Source organism: Mustela nigripes, chromosome 5 (assembly GCF_022355385.1).
Source record: "Mustela nigripes isolate SB6536 chromosome 5, MUSNIG.SB6536, whole genome shotgun sequence".
Taxonomy (NCBI): domain Eukaryota; kingdom Metazoa; phylum Chordata; class Mammalia; order Carnivora; family Mustelidae; genus Mustela; species Mustela nigripes.
Genome location: NC_081561.1, coordinates 448,595 through 461,779, shown reverse-complemented (window position 1 = coordinate 461,779; position 13,185 = coordinate 448,595). Strand labels below are relative to the sequence as shown.

The 13,185-nt window shown below is 35.7% G+C and overlaps 1 protein-coding gene and 1 pseudogene across 5 annotated transcripts in view; one reads left to right on the top strand and one right to left on the bottom strand.

The window, feature by feature from the left end:
- Positions 1-13,185, top strand: part of EXOC2 (exocyst complex component 2) — a 286,884-nt gene that overhangs the window by 234,299 nt on the left and 39,400 nt on the right. The window lies entirely within an intron of this gene.
- On the bottom strand, positions 11,059-12,848 carry LOC132017546 (serine/arginine-rich splicing factor 10-like; annotated as a pseudogene).

The window sequence follows — 13,185 nt, the reverse complement described above, 5'->3', positions numbered from 1 at the left end:
AAAAGCATTTGACAAAATACAGCAACTCTTCTGTTTAAAACTTTTCCAAGTATAGGGATAGAGGGAACATAAAACATAAAAGCCATCTATGAAAATCCCACAGCGAGTATCATTCTCAATAGGGAAGAACTGAGAAGACAAACTCTCTCTTTGCAGATGACATGTTAGTTTCTCTGGAAAACCTGAAAGACTCCATCTGCAAATTACTAGAACACATATGGCAGGTCAGCAATGTGGCAGGATACAAAATCAATGCACAGAAATCCGTTGCATTTCTATACAGTAACAATGTAACTGAAGAAAGAGAAATTAAGGAAGCAATTCTCTTTACAATAGCACCAAATACCATAAAATACCTAGGAATTAACCTAACCAAAGAGGTAAGGGATCTATACTCTAGAAACTCTTGTGATTTCTATACTCCAGAAATCATAGAGAATACTTATGAGAGAAATGGAGGAAGACCCAGAGAGATGGAAAAACATTCCATGCTCGAGGATTGGAAGAATAAACATTGTTAAAATGTCTCTGCTTCCCAGAGCAGTCTACACTTTGAGTGCAATCCCTGTCAAAATACCATTGAGATTTTTCATGGAGTTGGAACAAACAATCCTAAAATTTGTATGGAACTAGAAAAGGGCCCAAAATCTCCAGGGGAATGTTAAAAAAGAAAAACAAATCTGGGAGCATCACATTGCCTGACTTCAAGCTATATTACAAAGCATCAAGACAGCATGGTACTGCACAGAAACAGACACAAATTAGTGGAACAGAATAGACCCCAGAAATGGACCCTCAACTTTATGGTCAACTAATCTCTGACAAATCAAGAGAAAATAGCTAATGGGACGGGAGAAAAGTCCTTCAATAACTGGTGCAGGAAAAATTGAACAGCCACATGCAGAAGAATGAAACTGGACCAATCTCTTACACCATACAAAGTGTCATTATGGAGTGGATATGCAGAGCTAGTCAGAAATGACATTGCAATAAAAGTGTATTTAAGTGCTTTAACAAAAAATTCAAAATGAAGCTAAGGGAAAAAAAACTTGAAGTTTAAATTAAACAGAGTGGATATCAATAGAAAACAATATATGCTCAGTGAAAAGAAAAACTATGTGTAATATTGATTCGGATGTTTGTTAGGACACTGAAGTATGAGGAGAGAACTATTAGACTTAATACGTCTGTAATAATATGGAGTGTCATCTTGTAAAATATTAGTGTGGGTCCTTCCTCACAGTCGGCAGAGTCATGCAACAACTGACTGTCAATACAGGAGCAACTAGGCAACTTATTGTTTCTTAGAGTCCCAGGAAAATCTGTTTCTGAGGTGATAATTTGTTTCCTTAGTTTAAAATCCCAGGAATGTCTCGAATACACATAACTGAGCAGTGATACACGGCAAAGTAAGTGAACTGAAATAACTGTTTTTCCCTTATTTTTTAAACATGTATAAGAGACTCAATTCCTACTCTGGAAAGCAGTTTTATGTACTTGCTTTTTTAATGTTAACTATTTTTTGTTTTATTTTTATTTTTATTATTATGTTTAATTAGCCATGTAGTAGATTATTAGTTTTTGATGTGTAGTGTTCAACAATCTTTTAAATTCAGTTTTATGTTTTTAAAATCATTCTGAAGATTCTTTGAGCCTTGCAGAATTTTAAGGGCACCATTATGAACATCATATTCCTTTTGCTATTTGTTGGACATTTTAAAATTTCTGTTCCTTTCTCTGAGTTTGGAGCATTAGTGGTTCTCTTATGTTTCTCTTATGACCCATCTTCCACAACTTTCCTGCTTTCTAGTCATGGAGTGGTTTGACACTTTGTTATACTTCTGCTTTTGATCAAAGCAAATGCTAATTGAGTGAACTTCCTCTTTGAAGAGAGAAGTCTTAAGTCAATAATCTTTTCCTTTGCTGACCTCTGAAAAGCTAGTTTTCCTCATTTCTTGGACTATTTTTCTTAATTCCATTTAAAAAATATTATGAAGTAGCTTTTAGTAAACTTGTATTTGATCTACTTGTGAGGAAAGCAGTTTTACATTTTCTAAGGAAGATAATCCTAAGTCACTCTTTTTTTTTTTAAATCACAGTTTCATTATTACACCTTACCTTTTTTTTTCAGACATTTTTCTCCTTTTTTTGTATGCAGTTTAGTATATTAGAGCCAGTGCTATAAAGCCATTTGTGCAATGCTTTGAACATTTGGTTATAATTATTTGTCTGCCAAGCATTTTTTGATGTGATATTTATTAACCTTGAGTTGACCTGTGACATACATACTTTCTTCATTACATGCCTCATCTGTTAAAGCATTTGTTGTGTTATATATTAAATTGATAGCTGCAAACCATGCTGTTTGGTGTCAGGGGAAACTAAAGTACTTGTGTGCAAACAAACAATATAAGTCATTTTTTAAACTTTATTTTGTACATTTCAGGCATCTATCAAGATAGTGTAGTAAAACATATCTTGATTGACCTTTGGCCAGCTTCAACAATTATGAGCTCATGGCCAATCTTGTTTTATCAGTACCCCTCAATTCCCCACTACCCTAAGGTATATTATTTTGAAGTGAATCCCAGACATTAGATCATTTCATCTATATACAAATCAGATTAGGACTGACCTAAAAAACAAAATAAAACAAAAACTCCAAAGCAAAATCACTGTACCATTATTCGATCTGGAAAAAATAAACAGTAATTTCCCAGCTTCATCAAATACCTAGTCAATGTTCAGAAATCATAAAAGCCTTTTAGACAGTTTGTTCAAATCAGGATTCAGCCAATTCTGTATGTTGCATTTGGTTGATATGGTTCTTATTAATTCTTTTTTTTTCTTCCTTCAGTGTCCTTTCTTCAGTTTATTTGTTGAATAAATCAGGTTGTTCTATAGGTATTCTCACTTTCTGGATTTTTCAGATTGCTTCCTCATTGTGTCATTTACCATGTTCCTCTGTTCCTTGTGCTTCCTATAAATTTGTGACTAATAAAATAGCTCTATCAGTTTTAGGCTTGATTTTTTTTTTTTTTAATTTTGTTTGCTGTTACCAGGAGGTAGCTGGTGATTGAACAAGATTGAAAATTGGATTCAAGTGTTATCAGCTTGATCCACTCCTTAAAAGTTTATCATAACTTTTATCATAACAAAAGTTTATCATAAACTTTTCATCCCATGCTTTTAGCATTTTTGGGAATTGTTGCAATGACCTATTATTTCCTTAAGGATTACAAATTTATGATTGTTAGCTGAAACACTAAATAAAAAATTTCATCAGCTATTCATATACTCTGAGAATGTAGTTCCTACAGGAAAGGCAGGATAAATTCTTGATTATTTCCCTTTTTTATAATTTTTAAAAATGAGCTGGTTCTCTCACATTTTGAAAAAGTGATTAGTAATATTTAAAAATTTTTTATTGGTTTGAGCACATTTTATGAGTTTCAACTCAGTATAGTAGTTATTATTTTTTTAAATAATCAATGTGTGTCCTTTTTGGCTTGGGAGTCTCTTCAGATGGGCTCCTGACTCCTGAAAGTACAGCTTCATGATGCTCCCTTGCTCTCTGGTATGTTGAGGTGTTACATGCTTATCCTGTGCTTTCTTGTCCCAGATGTGGAGTCAGCCATTGGAAGGGAATGAGATAATTCAAATTTTGAAATAATGTAAAGTCTGAAGAAACTTCTTTTCTTTACTCTTTCCATACTTTGTCCCTGTTCTCCCTTTGTGCCCCTAGCTTGTTTTGTGGTCTGTCTCATTAACTCTCATCCAAAAGTTCATTCTGTAATTTGATAGGCAGTGTTAGCAGCAGTCACATTACCCGGTGGCTTCTTCTGTTCCAACAATACTATTACTTCTGTTCAAGTCAGCACCAGGTAAGCTGGTTCCCTAAAATCACAATTCTTACAAATCAGATAGTGAAAGATGTCTTTAGAGATGCCTCTAAGGAGGTGTTCCCTAGTCAGGAAGACATTAGAAGGACTATGTATTTATGTTCTGTAATTATGAATCTGTGAAACTTCTGTTCTAAGGGCCTATGGGAAGTGTTAGGAATTTTATCTCCTTACTTCACCTGATTCTGTTTGTTGAACTATACACCTAAGGGTCTTTCTAAAACTCATTTACACACTTCACAAAGATATCAGATACTTGTCTATATTCTACCATTTTGATGTTCTTTTTTCCACCCCAGCCTTTTTATTATTTCTTGTAACCTTGGCTACACTAATTTAAAATATTTGTCTTTAAATAGTTCTGTGTAAAAAATTTTAAAGGGCATTTGAGGGCCTGCCTTTTGTTCTGATCTCTGACTTAAGGCATGGCCTGAAAGCCTGTGGAAGTTCATTGTACCTGCCAACACAATGAACAGGTGGCTACGTCCACTCTTCTGTTTGGCTAGTTGCACATCCAGCGATAAAACCACACAACTCCATATTTGGCAACATCAACAGTTGATAGCAAATGTTGACATTTGGATCATCATTTTCGTAAATTTAGTCTAGATGTTGTAGCTATTATCAAAGGAGTTATTTTATCTCCACCATGATTCCTCCTCAGAACAAAAACTTTCTGATCATATTCAGAAATTTTTTATTCTAGCATTAGTAAAGGTAGCCTGTTATAACAAACTGATTAATTTTAGTACCTCTGCTCTCTGCATTATATGTGAATTTTATGAAACACTGTAGAATTGTCTTAGAATGTGGATGGTTGGAGTGAGTTGGACTAGTAGAATGAGTAGATAGTTCCAAATTATTACTTTAACCTGGAAAATAGTGACAAATGTTATGCTTTCCCAGTTATATATAACATGTATCACAATAGAAAGCTGAGGTTAAGATGATTTCCAAATGTTATATTTGGACTTCTTAACAAATTTTTTTTTCTTTTTAATTTATTTGTCAGAGAGAGAGCGAGCAAGAGCAAGCATAGGCAGATAGAGTGGAAGGCAGAGTCAGAGGGAGAAGCAGTCTCCCTGTGGAGCAAGGAGCCCGATGTGGGACTTGATCCCAGGACGCTGGGATCATGACCTGAGCTGAAGGCAGCTGCTTAACCAACTGAGCCACCCAGGCGTCCTGGACTTCTTAACAAATTTTAAGTCACCATCAAAAACGCTTTAATATGTCCTTGAGATTTACAAACAAAGAAGTTACCTTATCAATAGCCCAAATTCCAAAGACACAGAACTCAGTTTCTCAAGCCTAATGTCACCCTCCCCTCCATAAAACCGAAGGAGGTGGAGGTAGAAGGAAAAGTAAATAAAGTTAAATTTCTTCTAAACCTAAATCTCATTAACAAGGATGTTTGATGGCAGGAATGTAACATTCCACCAGGAGACTCTCAATTGTCTTTACTTGATAGTAACTAAGCCTTCAATATCCTGATAGTATTCTTTGCCCCAATAGCCCTTTGTCCTCACCTACCCAACTCCTGCGTATATAACCAACCACCCCTCACAACCCGGGGCGGCCGCATCTCTGCCTGCCCACGGGCCCTGTCCCCGTGCTTTAATAAACCACCATTTTGCACCAAAAAAAAAAAAAACAAAAAAAACAAAAAAAAACGCTTTAATATTTTGGCCACTGGTTAACAGAATCAAAGGCATTAAAATAAAACTAAGGCATTAAAGGCATTAAAGTAAAACTAAGGACAGATAAGTTGTCTTAAAACAAACAAACAAACCAACCAACCCTCGGGGCACCTGTGTGGCTCAGTGGGTTAAAGCCTCTGCCTTTGGCTCAGGTCATGATCTCAGGGTCCTGGGATCGAGCCCCACATCGGGCTCACTGCTCGGCGGGGAGCCTGCTTCCTCTCTCTCTTCCTGCCTTTCTGCCTACTTGTGATCTCTGTCTGTCAAATAAATAAATAAAATCTTTAAAAACAACAACAACAACAAAAACAAACCCTGGAAGCTATTTTATACTGGAGATACCTAAATACTGTGTGTGTGTGTGTGTGTGTGTGTGTGTGTGTGTGTACGTACATGGTCTCCTTTTTCATTGAAAATCATTATTTAATTAAAATTATTATTGCATGTTGTTACCTCTCCTGCAGGATTATATAATGTGCCCCTATCCCAACACACCTAGATTCTAATTGCCAATACTTCAGCTCTGAAACTACTTTTGGTGCTTAGATGGGTCAGGATAGCTCTCTGGAATTGCCTTATATCCAACAGACATTTGGATGACTTTAGAAAGAACAAGAGAGATTACAAAAAAATCAGGGATAAATAGGAGGTCAGAAGACTTAACACAGAAAGGTTAGGAAGATGTTAAGAGAATTTTTTTTCTATTTTTCTATTCACTTCTAATGCCCACATTCCCCAACCTGCCTTCCTGGGTTTTTTGTTTGTTTGTTTGTTTTTTCATTTCTTTGCTTCTCTTTGTATTTCTGCATGTGGGGTGGTATGGGAGTAAGTTAGGGTTCCTAGTTTCTGACTTATAGGAAGAAGTGAAAAATGTGTATTTCAAATATTCTCTTCTTTATGCCTTACCATTACAACACTATAAATTTGTTTCTGGCTTGATAGTCTTTAAAAACCAAAAACCAGTATGTTTATAGTTTCATTAAAAGCAACACCATCCATATGCTTCTACTGTGGCTAGGATTGAAAGGGAAAATTTTGAGAACTGTTAGTTTAGAACTTAAGCCTTTGTTGCTTATTGTCCTCCTTAAGGTTTTAAATATGCACAAATGGTCATTGGCTCTTATAACTTCCCCATCACAATACCTTTAAAGATATCTCTCTTTGTCCTCACTTGGCTTTGCTAGTCCTTACTCAGCTACACCTGCATCCCCCTGTCTCCTGCTCTGGGCTTCTGCTCTGGTGGAGCTCTCCTAACCCAACCTGAGCTTCCCACCTAAGCCTTCCTGAAGGCTATGTGCATCTTCATTTCCACCAAGTCTGAAGCCACTTGAGAAAGCACCACAGTGTACTCAAAAACTGCGCTAAGTGAATGGAATAGGCAAATGAATTTACTCATTCTAATAGAAGATGCACACCTATAGAATGTTGTGAGAAAGCTAAATCATTGAACAATTCTTTCTTTTTCATTTCCTCTAATATGTCATCAGCCAAGGTCAGAAATGCCATCTCTGTCTGTGTCTCTCCGCCAGTACTAGGAGAGAATCTCAGAAATAAACAGTATAGTAAATACTTATTGGATTAATTATATGCAACTTCCTTAACCATCTTGTCTTACTAAGCAGCAAAAGCCACCCCCCCAAAACACTTTAGTACAGCTTAGTTATAAGCCATTTTAATAACTATTGAACATCACAGTGGAAAACTTTTGAGTATGGGTTTTTCAAACAACGTCTTGAACATTTCCTGGGAGTCTCCATTAGAAGGGAAACTGACAGACCTGAGAGGGACTCAGAGACCTGACACATCCTCTGCTCCAGAGCTGAGGAAACCCAGCCCAAGTGAAGGGTTACTGAAGGGTTACTGAGTACCATGTGATCCACATAACTGGCCAGGACTTTTCTCTTTCTGCCTCAGTTTATCATTTATCAGCAAGGTAATTAATGTTGTAAACTCTATATTGTATAAACAGTCCAACAGTAATACAGTTTGGATCCAAAACTCAGTCTGGGACTAAGTTTTAAGTGATTAGAACAGTAGATATCCACAAAGCAGTTTGTGTCTCTAAGAGTAAGTTAAACGTGGTGTTAATTAAGTCCTTATATTGTATGAGATACTTACTTGAGATATGGATTTTCTTTTGTATCAGCTTACTTCAATTTTGTGGTAATGTCCAGTACTATAAAAATGTTAGAGTGACAACCAAAGTAAATTCATAAATATGATATATTTGAAAGCCCATTTTTTATTTTTGAAACTGCTGTCATTTCTGATTGCAAATGGTGTGACAGTCTATGATTATGGTAACAAGAACTTTAAGAATTATATGTAGAATGTATATCACTTTTAGCAAGTTTTTGTATTGAAGGAGCTTAATAATGGGTTTTATGAAATCACAAAAAGCCGCCTTCAGGGAGTTTAAATATGGTGGCTATGAATAAGATTAATATTCTTGTTCTCTATAGTACAAGTTAGGTTGTATTAATGAAAAGAAAAATTGGTGTATATTCTTGGACTTTTTTCCTTTTTTTGATTTTGTGCTGTGGCTTTTTCTCTGCTAAGGAAAATGTATAACAAACCCCCCCCCTTTTTTTTTTAACTAGAGAAAGTGCTACTTTTGGGCATGTGTACCCATATCCTACAAGACTATACTTAAATTAATGTTGACAATAAGGTGCTTTTGCGGGGTGGCACTCAGTCTTTCACCATTGAAAACTGGCAGTCCCCACTAAAGATAAATTTACATTTCTGCAATGATCAGTTCTGTTACCTAAGAGAAATGAGTGTTTATGCCTACCAAAGACAAAAGCAATATTCATAGCAGCTCTATAAAATAGCTAAAAATTAGGACGCCTGGGTGGCTCAGTCGGTTAAGCATCTGCCTTCACTCAGGCCATGATCCCACGATCCTGGGATCAAGTCCTGGATCCGTCTCCTTGCTCAGCAGGAAGCCTGCTTCTTCCTCTACATCCTGCTCCCCCTGGTTGTGCTTTCTCTCTGTCTGTCTGACAAATAAATATAATCTTTTGAAAAAATTTTAAAAATAAAATAGCTAAAAATTTGAAACATTTCAGATGTCTATCAGCAGTTAGAGTGGATACATAAGTCATTATGTGGTCATATAGTGAGATTTGTATAGTACTGAGAATGACCAGACTCTCCTATATGCAACAACATTAATTCTATATATACTACTGAGGGAAGGAAGCCAGATGCACAAGATATACTGTCTGCTTCTATAGGAGTCCATTATTTCATTTATATGAAAACCAACAGATGGATCAATAGAGAGAGAGAGAGATTGGAATAATGATTATCTTTTAGACAGGGATATTGCCTGGTAAGGACTACCAAGAGAGCCTGCTGTGATGCTGGATATAAATGTCCTCTCTCGGGGCACCTGAGTGGCTCAGTGGGTTAAAAGTCTCTGCCTTCAACTCAGGTCATGATCCCAGGGTTCTGGGATTGAGCCCCACATCAGGCTCTCTGCTCAGCGGGGAGCCTGCTTACCTTCCTCTCTCTCTGTCTGCCTTTCTGCCTACTTGTGATCTCTGTCTATCAAATAAATAAATACAATATTTTTTTAATAAATAAATGTCCTCTCTCTTGATCTGGGTGGTGGTTATATGTGTATATACAAATGTAAAAAATAATCAGATTATGAACTTAGAATTTATGTATTTACTAGAAATTATACTTAATTTTCCCTTCATTTTGTTTTTACTATAGAATGTTTGCTTAATTTACATTCAGCAGAAAATAAGCTGGGTTTTGATCCTAACATTGATGTTTTAAAGGTTCTACATAGTATTTGTTTAAAAGAACATACTAAAAATTCCTTTTTAGAAGCTAGAAAATACAAAGTTTAACCCCACAATTTTCCTCTTTGATAGAATTGCAAACTATTGCTACAATTTTAAATGGACTTTTTGTTGTTTAAACTACATCTAAGAAAATCTAAAAAATTTTAAAAATGTGCAAATGATTGCATAGCAGAACATGAACATTAACTGCAAACAGTAAAAAAGTGAAAGTTAGAAATACTTTCAAATATACAAAGGTTCCAGAATCAATCCTTTAAACACATTCCACAAACATTATTTCGGAACTATCTTTTGTTCTTCATAGGCAAGACCTATATTACTAAAACCAAAATTGAAATGAAAGCAGTTCTCTACAAGGAATTGTTTCCCCACAATATTTCTTACTTATATCTTCAGTAAGTTTTTAAAATTTAAAAAATTTTAAAGATGCTAGCTTTTATTCTGAAGTGAGATTGGACATGTTACTTTTATTGCCTCCCCAAATGATCTCTCAGAGAAATGCTAGAAATTATAAATGGTTGAAGTATTATTGTTTTCTGGTTTTTGTCTTTTTTAGTCAGGGACTGCCAGGTACTACATTGATAATTAAACTCAGAGATATGACTCTTACTTAAAATTAATTCTTTTTCCAAAATATTTTAAATTTCATGGCACCATAGAATCACCTGGAATGGGAATATTAATCTTTCAGCTTGCCTCACATGAAATAAACAGGTGTGAAGAACAAGCTTCCTTCATAGAGCGGTAGGTAAATTGATATAAATGTATAGACTGAGTGCTATAAACATCAAAATTCACTTCTTTTACAGTATAAACTTAAATCAACTTTGAAACAATTTACTTACTAAGCAATATGACCCAACAATAGTCCTTAACGTTTGGAGTAACTGTAGGAGAGCATTTTTTTTCCCCTTAAAATTTTTTCTCCTATCTTTGACCTATTCAGATTTTAAGGTGAGTTCTTCCAATGATTATATGTTCCAAGTCTTCATAGAAACCAGAAAAAAACAGTGAAAGTTCCATGTTTCTGTCAAAAATTCAGTCTTCTCCAAAATCCTACTTAACCCAGTTGACACCATTTCACAAGACAGTTAACAAAAAACTGTTCCATGCTTCATCATAAATTTACTATCATCAGGGACCTAGAAATTTTAACAAGACAGAAAAGTCCACCCCAAACTTAAATGTTCTGATCAGTCAGTTGTTATACTGTAGCTACACCTTTACTTTTTTTCATTCTATCTTATTAGCAAGCTACATTTCTGTGTTAACTGTTATATAATGGGTATAAATATAAAATATGGGTATAAATTTTACTTTTAATAAAACTGTTACAAATTATGGTCAACCAACATCTTTTCACCAATACTACAAGCATAAAAAATGAGAATCTTTACAAAAATACACAGAGAACACAAATTGGTAGCTACCCATAACATTAAATAAACTGGACTCTTCAGAGTGGCTTCTCAACAGCGTATCATTTTAATTACAACCATTTGCCTGGTACAGGGAAAACTGACAAGCATCATTGCAACATTGTATTCATGATAATTTAAGTAAACCAAACTGAGTAAAATAATGATACATGCCTAAAAATATCAAGGTTTATACTATCCACTGAACCTAAAGATTAATCTAAGACCTTGATCTAGATTTTGACCTAGACCTAGTTTGTGATCTTGACTAGATTTGGATCTAAGTGGCTCTTTTTTCCCTTGTCTTCTTTTTATACCTTAAGTGAAACATAATATGTCTTGGACTCTGTTTTACAAGTGCCTCTAGTTTGGTGTGAGATGCAGACTTCATTTCTTTCTTGAACTGGGACTTGGACTATGGTCTTGAATTGGATTTAGATCTTGAAAAAGATATGTTTTAGTGTTCGAATCTTATCATTGTCAGAATGGCTTCTGCTATGCTATGGTCTTCCAGCTGGTCTAAGACTATAAAGTCTTCTTTATATACATGAATGTGTGTATGTATTTTAGTGAGAGAGAGCATGAGTGGCAGGGGCAGGAGGACAAGGAGAGAGAATCTCAAGCAGACTCTGTGCTGAGCACCAACCAAGTGGGCTTGATCTCACGTCTCTGAGATTATAACCTGAGTTGAAACCAAGAGTGGATGCTCAACTGCCTGTGCCACCCAGGGCCCCTAAAATCTCCTCTGGTTGTAATCATAATGCCGGCTTCTTGATCTCCTTTCGTAGCTTCAACTTTTAGAACATTTGTATCTGCTGTCATCATAGTGTAAAAAACTGTACACATTCCACCCTCCCTTGGTTTTCACATGATTTGGAGTCTTCTGATCCCCTTGTGCAAACTGTGTTTCATTTTGGTATCCACGAATTCATTTTCTATCTAAATTATGTAAAGCGTCTTTGGTGTCACAGAGATCTTCAAGTTGAACATAAGGAAATCCTCTTGGATGATAGGTGTAGAAATTGAATGGAACATAGATATCAACTTTAGGACCATAATGACCAAATTTGCATTGTAAATCTTTGGACCAGGTATCGTCGGCCACATTTCTTAATAATAGAGATGGGGTGGGGGACGCCTGGGTGGCTGAGTGGGTTAAAGCCTCTGCCTTCAGCTCAGGTCATGATTCCAGGGTCCTGGGATCGAGCCCCACATTGGGCTCTCTGCTCAGCGGGGAGCCTGCTTCCCTTTCTCTCACTCTGCCTTCCTCTCTGACTACTTGTGATATCTATCAAATAAATAAATAAAATCTTAAAAAAAAAAAAAAAAGAATAGAGATGGGGTGGGGCGGGAGTGCAAGTAGCAGAACATGACAACATGAGTCTCAACAGGGGTTATTAATGGGCTCAGTAAACCTTCCGTAGATCCTCACTCTCAGCCAGAGGGCTCCACTATGACAGCCATCTGTAAGTTAGACTTAATTTTTAAAAGAGGGGGAAACTTCAGACTTAAAAATCTTGAGAACAGGGGCACCTGGGTGGCTCAGTGGGTTAAGCCGCTGCCTTCGGCTCAGGTCATGATATCGGGGTCCTGGGATCGAGCCCCGCGTCGGGCTCTCTCCTCAGCGGGGAGCCTGCTTCCCTTCCTCTCTCTGCCTGCCTTTCTGCCTACTTGTGATCTCTGTCAAATAAATAAAAATTCTTAAAAATAAAAAAAATAAATAAATCTTGAGAACAGAGTATCATGACTTAGTAAGTGCAGCCAATTGTGTATCTTTTTCAAGTGCTTATCTTTGTGTAATACTTTGTGTAGGACTTTTCAGCTGTGAAAGTCACTAAATCCAAGTATCTAAATAAAGTGAATTTAGATGCAGACCTTTAAATCACTGTGATTTCAGTTTAAAAACACTTTTATTTGCTAAATGTAAAACTTAAAAACTTACCTTAAGGTGAAGCCTCCGTAAGCTGAGGTCCATGAATGACTACAGGGACCAGTCCCTGTGACCCCCATGGGACATGTCTCCTGAGCATGTACATTTGCTTTTGTATTAAGCTGATATTTTGGGGTTGTTTCTTAACTTTAGCATAACCTAGCTTGTTTAAACTAATAAAATAGTTTTTAGTTCCTTTTTATCTTCTTTTCTAATTTGTTTTCCATATTTATAATGCATGGAATATATAATGTACATATATGTCTAAATTATTGTTTTATAAATTTATATATTTTATATCACAATATATATTATATAAGTATGTTATAAATATGTATTATTTATTTGCATTATTTATAATATTCATATTATTTATTTTATTTATATTTAACATATATAAATTTATTCTAATTTCTA